This window comes from Bombina bombina, chromosome 7, assembly GCF_027579735.1.
Source record: "Bombina bombina isolate aBomBom1 chromosome 7, aBomBom1.pri, whole genome shotgun sequence".
In the NCBI taxonomy this organism is placed as follows: domain Eukaryota; kingdom Metazoa; phylum Chordata; class Amphibia; order Anura; family Bombinatoridae; genus Bombina; species Bombina bombina.
Genome location: NC_069505.1, coordinates 127,714,202 through 127,732,369, shown reverse-complemented (window position 1 = coordinate 127,732,369; position 18,168 = coordinate 127,714,202).

Below are 18,168 nucleotides of genomic sequence, written 5' to 3'. Positions count from 1 at the left end.
TGAAGGGAGTAGACATAGTTCTACATCATCTCCTTCTGTGTCTACACCAGTTTTGCCCACGCAGGAGACCCCTAGTACTTCTAGCGCGCCAATGCTTGTTACTATGCAACAATTGACGGCAGTAATGGATAACTCCATAGCAAATACTTTATCCAAAATGCCTGCATTTCAGAGAAAGCGCGATTGCTCTGTTTTAAACACTGTAGAGCAGGAGGGTGCTGATAATTGCTCTGTCATACCCTCACACCAATCTGAAGTGGCCATGAGGGAGGTTTTGTCAGATGGAGAAATTTCTGATTCAGGTAAAATTTCTCAGCAGGCAGAACCTGATGTTGTGACATTTAAATTAGAGCATCTCCGCGCACTGCTTAAGGAGGTGCTGTCTACTCTGGATGATTGTGACAACCTGGTCATTCCAGAAAAATTGTGCAAGATGGACAAGTTCCTAGAGGGTTCCGGTGCACCCCGACGCTTTTCCTATACCCAAGCGGGTGGCGGACATAGTGAATAAGGAGTGGGAGAAGCCCGGCATACCTTTTGTCCCCCCTCCTATATTTAAGAAATTATTTCCTATGGTCGACCCCAGAAAGGACTTATGGCAGACAGTCCCTAAGGTCGAGGGGGCAGTTTCTACACTAGCCAAGCGCACTACTATTCCTATCGAGGATAATTGTGCTTTTAAAGATCCTATGGATAAAAAAATTGGAGGGTTTGCTTAAAAAGATTTTTGTACAGCAAGGTTACCTCCTGCAACCTATTTCGGGCATTATTCCTGTCACTACAGCAGCGTGGTTCTGGTTCGAGGAACTAGAAAAGTCACTCAGTAGAGAGACTCCGTATGAGGAGGTTATGGACAGAATTCACGCACTTAAGTTAGCTAATTCCTTTATTTTAGATGCCGCTTTGCAGTTAGCTAGATTAGCGGCGAAAAATTCAGGGTTTGCAATTGTGGCTCGCAGAGCGCTCTGGCTAAAGTCTTGGTCAGCGGATGTATCTTCCAAGACAAAATTGCTTAATATCCCTTTCAAGGGTAAAACCCTTTTTGGGCCAGAATTGAAAGAGATTATCTCAGACATCACTGGGGGTAAGGGCCATGCCCTCCCACAAGATAGGCCTTTCAAGGCCAAGAATAAGTGTAATTTTCGTTCCTTTCGCAATTTCAGGAACGGACCGGCCTCCAACTCTGCAGCCTCTAGACAAGAGGGTAATGCTTCGCAAACCAAACCAGCTTGGAAACCGATGCAAGGCTGGAACAAGGGTAAGCAGGCCAAGAAGCCTGCTGCTGCTACCAAAACAGCATGAAGGAGTAGCCCCCAATCCGGGACCGGATCTAGTAGGGGGCAAACTCTCTCTCTTCGCTCAGGCTTGGGCAAGAGATGTTCAGGATCCCTGGGCACTAGAAATAGTTTCTCAGGGTTATCTTCTAGAATTCAAGGAACTACCCCCAAGAGGAAGGTTCCACATGTCTCACTTATCTTCAAACCAAATAAAGAGACAGGCATTCTTACATTGTGTAGAAGACCTGTTAAAAATGGGAGTGATACACCCAGTTCCAACCGTGGAACAAGGGATGGGATTTTACTCAAATCTGTTTGTAGTTCCCAAAAAAGAGGGAACTTTCAGACCAATTCTGGATTTAAAGATCCTAAACAAATTTCTCAGAGTGCCATCGTTCAAAATGGAAACTATTCGAACGATTTTACCTACAATCCAGGAGGGTCAATTTATGACTACCGTGGATCTAAAGGATGCGTATCTACATATTCCTATCCACAAAGATCATCATCAGTTCCTAAGGTTCGCCTTTCTGCACAAACATTACCAGTTTGTGGCTCTCCCATTCGGGCTAGCCACTGCTCCAAGGATTTTCACAAAGGTACTCGGGTCCCTTCTAGCGGTTCTAAGACCAAGGGGCATTGCAGTGGCACCTTACTTGGACGACATTCTGATACAAGCGTTGTCTCTTTCAAAGGCAAAGGCTCACACAGACATCGTTCTGGCCTTTCTCAGATCTCACGGATGGAAAGTGAACATAGAAAAAAGTTCCCTGTCTCCGTCGACAAGAGTTCCTTTCTTGGGGACAATAATAGATTCTTTAGAAATGAAGATTTTCCTGACAGATGTCAGAAAGTCAAAACTTCTAAACGCTTGTCAAGTTCTTCACTCTGTTCCACAACCTTCCATAGCTCAGTGCATGGAAGTAGTTGGGTTGATGGTTGCAGCAATGGACATAGTTCCTTTTGCGCGAATTCATCTAAGACCATTACAACTGTGCATGCTGAAACAGTGGAATGGGGACTATACAGACTTGTCTCCAGTGATTCAATTAGATCAGAAGACCAGAGACTCACTCAGTTGGTGGCTAACCCAGGACCACCTGTCCCAGGGAATGAGCTTCCGCAGACCAGAGTGGGTCATCGTCACGACCAACGCCAGTCTAGTGGGCTGGGGCGCGGTCTGGAACTCCCTGAAAGCTCAGGGGCTATGGTCTCGGGAAGAGTCTCTTCTCCCGATAAACATTCTGGAACTGAGAGCGATATTCAATACTCTCAGGGCTTGGCCTCAACTAGCAAAGGCCAGATTCATAAGATTCCAATCAGACAACATGACGACTGTTGCTTACATCAACCATCAGGGGGGAACAAGGAGTTCCCTGGCGATGAGAGAAGTGACCAAAATCATAAAATGGGCGGAGGATCACTCCTGCCACCTATCTGCGATCCACATCCCAGGAGTGGAAAACTGGGAGGCGGATTATCTGAGTCGTCAGACATTCCATCCGGGGGAGTGGGAACTCCACCCGGAGATATTTGCCCAGTTGACTCAATTATGGGGTATTCCAGACATGGATCTGATGGCGTCTCGTCAGAACTTCAAGGTTCCTTGCTACGGGTCCAGATCCAGGGATCCCAAGGCGACTCTAGTGGATGCATTAGCGCCTTGGACCTTCAACCTAGCTTATGTGTTTCCACCGTTTCCTCTCATTCCCAGGCTGGTAGCCAGGATCAAGCAGGAGAGGGCCTCGGTGATCTTGATAGCTCCTGCGTGGCCACGCAGGACTTGGTATGCAGACCTGGTGAATATGTCATCGGCTCCACCATGGAAGCTACCTTTGAGACAGGATCTTCTAGTACAAGGTCCATTCGAACATCCAAATGTAGTTTCCCTCCAGCTAACGGCTTGGAAATTGAACGCTTGATTTTATCTAAGCGTGGGTTTTCGGATTCTGTAATAGATACTCTGGTACAAGCCAGAAAACCTGTAACTAGAAAAATTTACCATAAAATATGGAAAAGATATATCTGTTGGTGTGAATCCAAGGGATTCTCATGGAGTAAGATCAAAATTCCTAGGATCCTTTCCTTTCTCCAAGAAGGTTTGGATAAGGGATTATCAGCGAGTTCTCTAAAGGGACAGATTTCTGCTTTATCTGTCTTGTTACACAAACGACTGGCAGCTGTGCCTGATGTTCAAGCTTTTGTTCAGGCTTTGGTCAGGATCAAGCCTGTTTACAGACCTTTGACTCCTCCCTGGAGTCTGAATTTAGTTCTTTCAGTTCTTCAAGGGGTTCCGTTTGAACCTCTACATTCCATAGATATCAAGATGTTATCTTGGAAAGTTCTGTTTTTGGTTGCTATTTCTTCTGCTAGAAGAGTTTCTGAGTTATCTGCTTTGCAGTGTAATCCGCCCTATCTGGTGTTCCATTCAGATAAGGTTGTTTTGCGTACTAAACCTGGTTTCCTTCCAAAGGTTGTTTCTAACAAGAATATTAACCAGGAAATAGTTGTGCCTTCTTTGTGTCCGAATCCAGTTTCAAAGAAGGAACGTTTGTTACACAATTTAGATGTAGTTCGTGCTTTAAAGTTCTATTTAGAAGCAACAAAGGATTTTAGACAAACGTCTTCTCTGTTTGTCGTTTATTCTGGCAAGAGGAGAGGTCAAAAAGCTACTTCTACCTCTCTCTCCTTTTGGCTGAAAAGCATCATCTGATTGGCTTACGAGACTGCCGGACGGCAGCCTCCTGAACGCATCACAGCTCACTCTACAAGGGCTGTGGCTTCCTCATGGGCCTTCAAGAACGAGGCTTCTGTTGATCAGATATGTAAGGCAGCGACTTGGTCTTCCCTGCACACTTTTGCCAAATTCTACAAATTTGATACTTTTGCTTCTTCGGAGGCTATTTTTGGGAGAAAGGTTTTGCAAGCCGTGGTGCCTTCTGTTTAGGTAACCTGATTGGCTCCCTCCCTTCATCCGTGTCCTAAAGCTTTGGTATTGGTTCCCACAAGTTATGGATGACGCCGTGGACCGGACACACCAATGTTGGAGAAAACAGAATTTATGCTTACCTGATAAATTACTTTCTCCAACGGTGTGTCCGGTCCACGGCCCGCCCTGGTTTTTTAATCAGGTTGATGAATTTCTTTCTTTAACTACAGTCACCACGGCACCATATGGTTTCTCCTGTTTTTTCTCCTGTCCGTCGGTCGAATGACTGGGGTGGGCGGAGCCTAGGAGGGACTATATGGACAGCTTTTGCTGTGCTCTTTGCCATTTCCTGTTGGGGAAGAGAATATTCCCACAAGTTATGGATGACGCCGTGGACCGGACACACCGTTGGAGAAAGTAATTTATCAGGTAAGCATAAATTCTGTTTTCTCCAAGAAGGTTTGGAGAAGGGATTTTCTCCAACATAGGTGTGTCCGGTCCACGGCGTCATCCTTACTTGTGGGATATTCTCTTCCCCAACAGGAAATGGCAAAGAGCCCAGCAAAGCTGGTCACATGATCCCTCCTAGGCTCCTCCTTCCCCAGTCATTCTCTTTGCCGTTGCACAGGCAACATCTCCACGGAGATGGCTCAGAGTTTTTTGGTGTTTAAATGTAGTTTTTATTCTTCTATCAAGAGTTTGTTATTTTAAAATAGTGCTGGTATGTACTATTTACTCTGAAACAGAAAAGAGATGAAGATTTCTGTTTGTAAGAGGAAAATGATTTTAGCAACCGTTACTAAAATCGATGGCTGTTTCCACACAGGACTGTTGAGAGGAATTAACTTCAGTTGGGGGAAACAGTGAGCAGACTTTGGCTGCTTGAGGTATGACACATTTCTAACAAGACTTGGTAATGCTGGAAGCTGTCATTTTCCCTATGGGATCCGGTAAGCCATTTTCTTAATTTTCAATATAAGAATAAAAGGGCTTCACAAGGGCTTTAAAGACTGGTAGACATTTTTCTGGGCCAAAACGATTACTTTATAAGCATATTTAATGGTTTATAACTTTGGAGAGTTATTTTAATCTTGGGAATTTTATTAAAAAAACGGCAGGCACTGTATTGGACACCTTTTTCACTGGGGGCCTTTTCTAGTCATAGGCAGAGCCTCATTTTCGCGCCACTAATGCGCAGTTGTTTTTGAGAAGCAAGGCATGCAGATGCATGTGTGAGGAGCTCAGATCCACTGAAAAAGCTTATTGAAGGCGTCATTTGGTATCGTATTCCCCTCTGGGCTTGGTTGGGTCTCAGCAAAGCAGATACCAGGGACTGTATAGGGGTTAAATGTAAAAACGGCTCCGGTTCCGTTATTTTAAGAGTTAAAGCTTTCAAATTTGGTGTGCAATACTTTTAAGGCTTTATGACACTGTGGTGAAATTTTGGTGAATTTTGAACATTTCCTTCATACTTTTGCGTATATTCAGTAAAAAAGTGTGTTCAGTTTAAAATTTAAAGAGACAGTAACGGTTTTATTTTAAAACGTTTTTTGTGCTTTGTTATCAAGTTTATGCCTATTAACATGTCTGAACTATCAGATAGACGATGTTCTGTATGTTCGGAAGCCAAGGTTCCTCTCCATTTAAACATATGTGACAAACAAAGTAGGGACAATGATGCCACTGATAATAATGTTGCCCAAAATGATTCCTTAAGTGAGGGGAGTAAGCATGGTACTGCATCATCTCCTTCTATGTCTACACCAGTCTTGCCCACTCAGGAGGTCCCTAGTGAATCTAGTGCGCCAATCCTCCTTACTATGCAACAATTAACGGCTGTAATGGATAATTCTATTAAAAACATTTTAGCCAAAATGCCCACTTATCAGCGAATGCGCGACTGCTCTGTTTTAGATACTGAAGAGCATGAGGACGCTGATGATAATGGTTCTGACATGCCCTTACACCAGTCTGAAGGGGCTAGGGAGGTTTTGTCTGAGGGAGAAATTTCAGATTCAGGAAAAATTTCTCAACAAGCTGAACCTGACGTTATTACATTTAAATTTAAATTGGAACATCTCCGCGCTCTGCTTAAGGAGGTGTTATCTACTCTGGATGATTGTGACAATTTGGTCATTCCAGAGAAATTATGTAAGATGGACAGGTTCCTAGAGGTCCCGGTGCCCCCCGAAGCTTTTCCTATACCCAAGCGGGTGGCGGACATTGTAAATAAAGAATGGAAAAGGCCCGGCATACCTTTTGTCCCTCCCCCTATATTTAAGAAATTATTTCCTATGGTCGATCCCAGGAAGGACTTATGGCAGACAGTCCCCAAGGTCGAGGGGGCGGTTTCTACTCTAAACAAACGCACCACTATCCCTATAGAAGATAGTTGTGCTTTCAAAGATCCTATGGATAAAAAATTAGAGGGTTTGCTTAAAAAGATGTTTGTTCAGCAAGGTTACCTTCTACAACCAATTTCATGCATTGTTCCTGTCACTACAGCAGCGTGTTTCTGGTTCGAGGAACTAGAAAAGTCGCTCAATCAAGCATCCTCTTATGAGGAGGTTATGGACAGAGTTCAAGCACTTAAGTTGGCTAACTCTTTTACCTTAGACGCCACTTTGCAATTAGCTAGATTAGCGGCGAAAAATTCAGGTTTTGCTATTGTGGCGCGCAGAGCGCTTTGGCTGAAGTCTTGGTCAGCGGATGTGTCCTCCAAGAACAGATTGCTTAACATCCCTTTCAAGGGGAAAACGCTGTTTGGCCCTGACTTGAAAGAGATTATTTCAGACATCACTGGGGGAAAGGGCCACGCCCTTCCTCAGGATAGGTCTTTTAAGGCTAAAAATAAAACAAATTTTCGTCCCTTTCGCAGAAACGGACCAGCCTCGAATTCTACATCCTCTAAGCAAGAGGGTAATTCTTCTCAAACCAAGCCAGCCTGGAGACCGATGCAAGGCTGGAACAAAGGTAAGCAGGCCAAGAAGCCCGCTACCGCTACCAAGACAGCATGAGATGCTGGCCCCCGATCCGGGACCGGATCTGGTGGGGGGCAGACTCTCTCTCTTCGCTCAGGCTTGGGCAAGAGATGTTCAGGATCCTTGGGCGCTAGAAATAGTTTCTCAAGGTTATCTCCTGGAATTCAAGGAACTACCCCCAAGGGGAAGGTTCCACAGGTCTCAATTGTCTTCAGACCAAATAAAAAGACAGGCATTCTTACATTGTGTAGAAGACCTGTTAAAAATGGGAGTGATTCATCCTGTTCCATTAGGAGAACAAGGGATGGGGTTTTACTCCAATCTGTTCGTAGTTCCCAAAAAAGAGGGAACATTCAGGCCAATTTTGGATCTCAAGATCCTAAACAAATTTCTCAAGGTCCCATCGTTCAAGATGGAAACCATTCGGACAATTCTTCCTACCATCCAGGAAGGTCAATTCATGACCACGGTGGATTTAAAGGATGCGTATCTACATATTCCTATCCACAAGGAACATCATCGGTTCCTAAGATTCGCCTTTCTGGACAAGCATTACCAGTTTGTGGCACTTCCATTCGGACTAGCCAATGCTCCAAGAATTTTCACAAAGGTACTAGGGTCCCTTCTAGCGGTGCTAAGGCCAAGGGGCATTGCAGTAGTACCCTACTTGGACGACATACTGATTCAAGCGTCGTCTCTACCACAAGCAAAGGCTCATACGGACATTGTCCTAGCCTTTCTCAGATCTCACGGGTGGAAAGTGAACGTAGAAAAAAGTTCTCTATTCCCGTCAACAAGAGTTCCCTTCTTGGGAACAATAATAGACTCCTTGGAAATGAAGATTTTTCTGACAGAAGCCAGAAAATCAAAACTTCTAAGCTCTTGTCAAGTACTTCATTCTGTTCTTCTTCCTTCCATAGCGCAGTGCATGGAAGTAATAGGTTTGATGGTTGCGGCAATGGACATAGTTCCTTTTGCGCGAATTCATCTAAGACCATTACAACTGTGCATGCTCAGACAGTGGAATGGGGATTATACAGATTTGTCCCCGACGATCCAAGTAGATCAGAGGACCAGAGATTCACTCCGTTGGTGGCTGACCCTGGACAACCTGTCCCAAGGGATGAGCTTCAGAAGACCAGAGTGGGTCATTGTAACAACCGACGCCAGCCTGGTGGGCTGGGGCGCGGTCTGGAAACACCTGAAGGCTCAGGGTCTATGGTCTCGGGAAGAATCTCTTCTCCCGATAAACATTCTGGAACTGAGAGCGATATTCAATGCTCTCAAGGCTTGGCCTCAACTAGCAAAGGCCAAATTCATAAGGTTTCAATCAGACAACATGACGACTGTTGCATATATCAACCATCAGGGGGGAACAAGGAGTTCCCTGGCGATGGAAGAAGTGACCAAAGTAATTCAATGGGCGGAGCTTCACTCCTGCCACTTGTCTGCAATCCACATCCCAGGAGTGGAAAATTGGGAAGCGGATTTTCTGAGTCGTCAGACATTTCATCCGGGGGAGTGGGAACTCCATCCGGAAATCTTTGCCCAAATAACTCAATTATGGGGCATTCCAGACATGGATCTGATGGCGTCTCGTCAGAACTTCAAGGTTCCTTGCTACGGGTCCAGATCCAGGGATCCCAAGGCGACTCTAGTAGATGCACTAGTAGCGCCCTGGACCTTCAACCTAGCTTATGTGTTCCCACCGTTTCCTCTCATTCCCAGGCTGGTAGCCAGGATCAATCAAGAGAGGGCTTCGGTGATCTTGATAGCTCCTGCGTGGCCACGCAGAACTTGGTATGCAGACCTGGTGAATATGTCATCGGCTCCACCATGGAAGCTACCTTTGAGACGGGACCTTCTTCGAACATCCGAATCTGGCATCACTCCAACTGACTGCTTGGAGATTGAACGCTTGATTTTATCAAAGCGTGGGTTCTCAGATTCTGTCATTGATACTCTTATTCAGGCTAGAAAGCCTGTAACTAGGAAAATTTACCATAAAGTATGGAAGAAATATATCTGTTGGTGCGAATCGAAAGGATTCCCATGGAACAGGGTAAAAATTCCTAAGATTCTATCCTTTCTACAAGAGGGTTTGGAGAAAGGATTATCTGCAAGTTCTTTGAAGGGACAGATTTCTGCTTTATCTGTTTTACTTCACAAGAAGCTGGCGGCTGTGCCAGATGTTCAGGCTTTTGTTCAGGCTCTGGTTAGAATCAAGCCTGTTTACAAACCTTTGACTCCTCCTTGGAGTCTCAATTTAGTTCTTTCAGTTCTTCAAGGGGTTCCGTTTGAACCCTTACATTCCGTAGATATTAAGTTATTATCTTGGAAAGTTTTATTTTTGGTTGCAATTTCTTCTGCTAGAAGAGTTTCAGAGTTATCTGCTCTGCAGTGTTCTCCTCCTTATCTGGTGTTCCATGCAGATAAGGTGGTTTTGCGTACTAAACCTGGTTTTCTTCCGAAAGTTGTTTCTAATAAAAATATTAACCAGGAGATAGTTGTGCCTTCTTTGTGTCCGAATCCAGTTTCAAAGAAGGAACGTTTGTTGCACAATTTGGATGTAGTTTGTGCTCTAAAATTCTATTTAGAGGCTACAAAGGATTTCAGACAAACATCTTCCTTGTTTGTTGTTTATTCTGGTAAAAGGAGAGGTCAAAAAGCAACTTCTACCTCTCTCTCTTTTTGGCTTAAAAGCATCATCAGATTGGCTTATGAGACTGCCGGACGGCAGCCTCCTGAAAGAATCACAGCTCATTCCACTAGGGCTGTGGCTTCCACATGGGCCTTCAAGAACGAGGCTTCTGTTGATCAGATATGTAAGGCAGCGACTTGGTCTTCACTGCACACTTTTGCCAAATTTTACAAATTTGATACTTTTGCTTCTTCTGAGGCTATTTTTGGGAGAAAGGTTTTGCAAGCCGTGGTGCCTTCCATCTAGGTGACCTGATTTGCTCCCTCCCATCATCCGTGTCCTAAAGCTTTGGTATTGGTTCCCACAAGTAAGGATGACGCCGTGGACCGGACACACCTATGTTGGAGAAAACAGAATTTATGTTTACCTGATAAATTACTTTCTCCAACGGTGTGTCCGGTCCACGGCCCGCCATGGTTTTTTAATCAGGTCTGATGATTTAATTTCTCTAACTACAGTCACCACGGTATCATATGATTTCTCCTATGCAAATATTCCTCCTTTACGTCGGTCGAATGACTGGGGAAGGCGGAGCCTAGGAGGGATCATGTGACCAGCTTTGCTGGGCTCTTTGCCATTTCCTGTTGGGGAAGAGAATATCCCACAAGTAAGGATGACGCCGTGGACCGGACACACCGTTGGAGAAAGTAATTTATCAGGTAAACATAAATTCTGTTATCAGCTAGTTTTCTAAAAGGATAAATATCTGTTTTGTCTATTCTACTACACAAACGTCTGGCAGATGTCCCAGACGTTCAAACTTTTAGTCAGGCTTTGGTCAGAATTAAGCCTGTATTTAAGCCTGTTGCTCCGCCTTGGAGCCTAAACTTAGTCCTTAAAGTTCTTCAAGGGGTTCCGTTTGAACCTATGCATTCCATAGATATTAAGCTTCTATCTTGGAAAGTTTTGTTCTTAGTTGCTATCTCTTCGGCTCGAAGAGTTTCTGAGCTATCTGCTTTACAGTGTGATTCCCCTTATCTTATTTTCCATGCAGATAAGGTGGTTTTGCGTACCAAACCTGGTTTTCTTCCTTAAGTTGTTTCTAATAAGAATATCAATCAAGAGATTGTTGTTCCTTCTCTGTGTCCTAATCCTTCATCAAAGAAGGAACGTCTGTTGCACAATCTTGATGTGGTTCGTGCTTTAAAGTTCTACTTACAAGCAACCAAAGATTTCCATCAAACACCTTCATTGTTTGTTGTTTATTCTGGTAAGCGGAGAGGCCAAAAGGCTACGGCTACCTCTCTTTCCTTTTGGCTGAAAAGCATCATCCGTTTGGCCTATGAGACTGCTGGACAGCAGCCTCCTGAAAGACTTTCTGCTCATTCTACTAGAGCTATGGCTTCCACATGGGCTTTTAAAAATGAGGCTTCTGTTGAACAGATTTGTAAGGCGGCAACTTGGTCTTCGCTTCATACTTTTTCCAAATTTTACGAATTTGATACTTTTGCTTCTTCGGAGGCTATTTTTGGGAGAAAGGTTCTACAAGCAGTGGTGCCTTCCGTTTAAGGTCCCTGTCTTGTCCCTCCCTTCATCCGTGTCCTAAAGCTTTGGTATTGGTATCCCACAAGTAAGGATGAATCCATGGACTCGATACATCTTACAAGAGAAAACATAATTTATGCTTACCTGACAAATTTATTTCTCTTGTGATGTATCGAGTCCACGGCCCGCCCTGTTTATTACGACAGGCATATATATTTTTATTTTTAAACTTTCAGTCACCACTGCACCCTATGGTTTCTCCTTTTTCTTCCTAGCCTTCGGTCGAATGACTGGGGGGTGGAGCTAAGGGGGGAGCTATATAGGCAGCTCTGCTGTGGGTGCTCTCTCTGCCACTTCCTGTAGGGAAGGAGAATATCCCACAAGTAAGGATGAATCCGTGGACTCGATACATCACAAGAGAAATAAATTTATCAGGTAAGCATAAATTATGTTTTTTACTTTGCCTCTGCTGGAGGTGGTTCAAGAATGAAGATGTGGATTTTTTTGATTCTTTAGAGAAAGGGGTTTTCAGTCTTTGAGTCCTGGTTTCCCCTCAGAGTACAGTGCTTGTCGAAGGGATGTATATAGGGTATTGTTTGTGATTCTTTTTTTTCACCCCATGGGAAATTTTCCATAAACCTTCCATAATTGGTCGCAGGGACTTGTCTTTTGCCTCTCTTTATGGATCTACAATATAAATTCCATAACCTCTGCTGATATGTTTCAGTACTGGTATGGCTGTCTGCTGCTTATTTGCTGGTGGACAAGTGTCTATTGGTAAATATCATTTATTAAAAGGACACTGAACCCAAAATTTTTCTTTCGTGATTCAGATAGAGCATGCAATTTTAATCAACTTTCTAATTTACTCCTGTTATCAATTTTTCTTCCTTCTCTTGCTTTCTTTATTTGAAAAATAAGGCATTTAAGCTATTTTTTTTTGGTTCAGACCATGGAAAGCACTTGTTTATTGGTAGGTGAATTTACCCACCAATCAGCAAGAACAACACTGTGTGTTCACCAAAAATGGGCCGGCATCTAAACTTACATTCTTGCATTTCAAGTAAAGATACCAAGAGAATGAAAATAATTTGATAATAGGGGTAAATTAGAAAGTTGCTTAAAATTGCATGCTCTATCTGAATCACAATATAATTTTTTTTTGGGTTCAGTGTCCCTTTAACATTTAGACACTCTATAGCTATGTTATGGATACTTTTTAGTATATATATATATATTTGCTATATATGGCCCTGGGACAGAATCCTTTACATTATTTACCTTGCTGCTTTTTTAGTGCGCTTAGTTTGAATTTCGTACGTAGGCCTTTGGGTTTAGGTGCGTTGGGGTTGCACAAATCAGGTTAGCGCATGTCCCTTCAGTTTTACTATAGTTACTTTCGTGCTTCAGCTGGTATACACTCGCCGGGTTATCGCACTTTTGTCCTTGGCTATGCGCATGTCAGGTTATGCACACTAAATCCCTTATAGCTGTTAGGTTTTTTTCCCACACACATTTAATTCATACTGATGAGCTTTATATGTCCTTCGGATGTAATGTTAATGTCTCCTGCTTTGTTTTGCAGTTCGGCTTTGTGCGCATTGTACCTGTGAGTTTATTTAAAAAGCTACTTAGCAGAGGGTAAGTGATTTTCATTCCTGAATAGCTTTTTAAGGGGGTTATAGTGTTTATTGCATTGCTTTGTCATATGCTATAATGGTGCATTCTGATTCTGTCCCTAAATCTACCCAAGGAACAGAGTACCCTGAACACCTTTCTATCATTATTAGGTGTGCTTATTGTAAAAAAGCTGAGGTGCCTTCTCCAGCTCATTTATGTGACTCGTGTTTATTACAGGGTTTAAGGGATCAGGTTGCTCTCTTGATATGTTGTCTGCAATTTGGTGAGGCACCTGGGCATACCATGGGTTTGGGGGTCTCTATTCAGAGGAGAGTAATTGGGACACTTGTTTCTATAGGGTCATTGGGACTCTTGGGCAATGGACACTAGAGGCGGGAAAACCAAGATGGGAGATTGCTATCAGGGCCAGAATCTCTGGCACCAGGGGAGGGTCCCTGTGTGTGTATAAATACTGTGCTGTGTCCTGTATAGAGTCGTCATGTTTTACCTAACATCAAGTCTCGACTAATGCTTGGGGGAAAGCTATAATTACTTTGGGAACTTTAATCACTTTTTGGGAACTTGCAGTAACCAAGGAAGCCCTTGCTAACGGAGATACTCGGCTTAAGTACCATAGCTCTGTTAGCAGCTACATGGTGGTCTTTGCATACTTTTTTGATGTTTTTCCGTCTTCTGGTACAGCTTTTGGTAGAAAGGTGCTTCAGGCAGTTGTCTGTTTGATTTTTTTGCCTGTTTATTTTTTAATTGCATTTAAAAATAAATATATTTTTTATTATTTAAAAAAAAAAATTGGGGGGGGGGTTAAATCCTTCCCTTCAAGTAATTACTCGTGGGCTCCACGGCTTGGGTATTATAGTTCCCAGGAGTAATGGATTGTGAACTCTCACCATCTGTATGAAATAAAACATAATTTATGCTTGCCTGATAAATTCTTTTCTTCCCTCACTTTGCTTGGCTATACATTAGAGTGAGGGAGGTAGGAGAGGTTTTATAGGGCTTTTGGATTTGGGCATCTTTAAGTAATTCCTAGAAGTAATGTATTCGTGGACTCTCACCACTATGAAAATATTAATTTATCATGTAAACATAAATGATGTTTTCTTGGAAGGTGAATCACTTAATTCAATCAATAAAGATGGCTTTTGTTTGAATAAATATTCTCATAAGGTTGTATAGTTTCAAATATGTGGGTGAAAGCTTTAAAAGACATTACACAGTGTTAACCGCAGGATCTATTTAATGGGCACACCAATGAGCTGATTTTACTGACCGCCCAGTTAATATTTAAGCCAATATTAAGATAGTTACTTAATCTTAAATTTATTCAATGTTTGCAATTATTTTGTGCTTTGGATAGCTTAAGTAACATTTATAAGTAACAGAAAATGTCATTATATTGCAAACTATTTAACTGCCCCCACCTGGCTACTTAGTAAAGCCACCTGACTGGCAACATTCTCTGTGCAGAACACTGTTTTTTTTATTCATATGAGTGCTAGTAAGTTAAGTAGAGACACAGTACATTGGCACTCCCATAGCCCACAGGCTATTAACAAGAACACTTTTACATTGTACATCATAGCCAGGGGACATTTTACTGACACAGTATACACTAGACTATATATAGATTTATTGTCTAGATCAGGGGTTTTCAAACCTGTCCTCATGCCTCCCTAACAGGCCAGATTTTCAGGATATCTGAACTGGAGCACAGGTGAAATAATCAGTTGATTAGCAAACATGGTTATTAACCTGCTCTCACCCAAGGTTATCCTGACAATCTATCCTGTTAGAGAGACCTGAGGTCTAGATGTTATTGGGCGACAGGCTTTTGGTCTAGAAGGTTCCCACTGTATATGTGCACTTTATTGTGTTTCATACTGACTTTATTCAATATCTGTATTTAAAATGTAATTCTTTTTATTAGTTTGCGCTGTATCGCGCCCCCGCTCCTAAATGTGTTCCCTATACCGATTATTCTCTCTCAGCTTAGCGCTGTAGCACGGTCCTTCTCCTCTGTGCTGCTTAGACTTAGGTCTGACTATCAGTATTGCTCTGTAGCGTGTGCTTGTTGGTGAGTGCGCTCCAGCTTATTGCTTTCTCTGAGTAGCTCTGTAAGGGTTAAATTTCCCACTTACTGTTTAGCTCTGTGGATAATTTCTGCCTTTTCAGCTTTGGTGTTATCTTCCATTTTTGCAGTTTCTGCACATGAGGGGGTAAGTTTCTCTTCCAGGGCAAGAAAAAAAATGTCTTTGTTGCGCATATACATATATTAGCTGTGTGGGTTTCTTATTCTCCTATTTCATTAGTTTTTCTCTTTTCTCTCGGACTTTATAGGTATAGGTCCCTGAGGTTTTCCCTATAATTTTTGTCTCCATTTATATTGTAATAAACATGTTTTAACAGAGTTTATTTCTTTCCTACTATGTCTGTATTTTACCTGTAATAGAGCATTCTGGAACTGTCCCAACATTTTTAGATTCTTTTAGAGGGTAGATCTCTGATGACTTATTTTCTATAATTGTTTGTGTTCTTTGCAATCCATGTATGGGTCACCTGATGCCTTCTAATCAGATTAATGCTGTCCATGCCACTTAAGGAATGTGTTCTCCCTCTGTTTATGTACAAGGGAGTAGTTAAGATTTCTTATGACATGGAGAGTCCACAACGTCATTGCAATTACTAGTGGGATGTTCAATTCCTGGCCAGCAGAAGGAGGCAAAGAGCACCACAGCAAAGCTGTTAAGTGTTACTCCCCTTACCTATAATCCCCAGTCATTCTCTTTGCCTTTGTCAATGGAGGATCTGTGAAGTCAGTGTCTGAAGAATGTAATCCTTTTAATGGGTACTTTTCCCTTCAAGCAAGGATTGGTGTGTAGCTGTGTCCACGTCAACCTCTTTAGTAAGAGTAGTGGTGGCTTTTAGCAGTTAGAAGGCGATGAGGTAGACTTTGCTTTACTTCTAACATTTATGCTACCCCTATATAGAAAACCAGGGTTGGTTACTCGGTTTTCCTTCTTAATATGGGAAGAGTCCACAGCTGCAGAGACACCCCAGCCAAAGGCTTAAATACATTCCCCAGTTCCTCAAAACCCCAGTCATTCTTTGCATTTCGTCACAGGAGGTTGGCAGAGAAGTGTTAGAATATTTCAGAGTAGTCTCTTATGGAGGGTAGTACTCTTCGAGATGGGGCTGGAGTTTTAAGTAGTCCTGTCAGCCTCTCAGTGAGAGCATGAATGAAAGTTAAGAGTCCGGAGATGCAGGGAGAGTCTTTCTGCGAAACCATCTCGACTCATATTAACAGCTCCATAAGCAATCAAAGTTGACGAGTTTCTCTGCCTGCTTTCTTCACTCAAGTCCATGTCAGAAGCAACGCTACTATCTGTCAAGCTTGAATGACCGTGTTACTGTTCCATGGTATAGATTCTAGTAAGATTGTTTAATTTTTTATACATGTATGATAACGCAAGAAGACAGGGTCACAGTGTGACCCCTTTTATCTGTATAGAATCGAGGGTTAATATCTCCTGAGGGGGATTATTCAACAGTGGGGAATAATCTTATATGTTTATTTGATTTTATGTTGCTTTTATGTATGAAATGTTATGGGCTCAGAGGCTGTTATGGAATATACAGGTTTCACTTTGAGAGCTGTGCAGCTTGCAAGCTTGGCACCCTTTTTCTCTTAGCAGGGACGGTCCTGCATTGTGCACTATATGATTCATTCCCTCTTTCCTGACCGGGTGTCTATCAGAGAGGTGTCATAAATCTCTGTACTGTCTGGGTCATAGGAGGTGGTGAGTGCCCCCGCCATTGGGGTATAAGGTGCTGTTTTGTTTTTTTAAATAAAATAAGGTGTTTTATTTCTATTGTTCCCCGGTTATTGCACTAGCGATGTAGGATTCTGTTACTTTAGAGGGTACTCCCTCTATTCCTAAAGAGTAATTCCTGTTTATATTGTGAGGAGGCCTTAGATCCGCCCTCTCAATTATGTTCCATATGCCTTGATAATGTGATAATATCAAACATGTTTGATACCACTGAGCCATCCACCTCTGAGGAGTTGTCGTCCAGTGAAGTGCATACCCTACATTCTTATCCCTCTACACATGCAGTTTCCCGTAGCATTGCTGATCCTCCATCTGGAAGGGGGGCTTTTTTCACCAGACGTTACTGCGCAGCTCAGACGGCGGTGTCTGCGCCCTTTAATGCTTTACCTCGCCCTGCTAAGCGCAAGCGAAAGGTTACATATTGCACTCCTTCCCAGAGTACATCAGATCATTTATTGGATTTATCTGATAGGGTTATCCGAGGATGAAGTTCTTTCTGAGACTTCAGAGTATGAACATTCTGGGTCGGATTCTGCTGCCTATAAACCTCCGACTGCGGAGGAACCAGACTTTATTTTTTGGAATTTGCGCTTTCTTCTAAAGGAAGTTTTTGGCAAATTCAGAGGTTCCAGAGGCCAAATTGCCTGATCAGCCTTTGATTCCTAAATGGGATAGAGTTTGAGGACAGGGTGGTTCCTTATTCTTCCCTGCTCCTGTTAGATGGCGAACGTTATTAAGACTGAATGTGACAGGATTGGATTCCTTTTTCCCCTGGCGTTGGCTGTTGCCGCGGTTGCTGGAGCAGTTAACTTCTGGTGCGACTCCTTACGGGATTTGATCAAGGGGGAGGGTTCCCTCCACGTTATTCAGGAAGAATTAAGGCCTTGAGGGTTGCTAATTCTTTTATCTGTGATGCTAATAAGCAGATTTTTCGCCTGAATGCTACGGCTTCAGCTTTCTCTGTTCAGGCCCATCGGGCTCTGGCTGAAGTCATGGTCTGCGGATATGACTTCTAAGTCTAGACTTCCTCTCCCCTTTAAGGGAATTATTTTGTTTGGTCCAGGCCTGGAGTCATTTATCTCCACGGTCACAGGGGGCAAGGTTGCCCTCCTACTGCAAGATAATTTGAACTAGTCTAAGGGACAATTTTAGTTCTTTTTGTTCTGATAAAGCCCATGTCAGCAGTCCTCCACTAAGCCAGAGCAAAACAAGAGCTCTTGGAAGCCAGCTCAGTCCTGGAATAAATCCAAGCAGAGCAATAAGCCCGCCGAGTCTAAGTCGGCATGAATGGATGGTCCCCGTTCCTCTTCTGGATCGTGTAGGG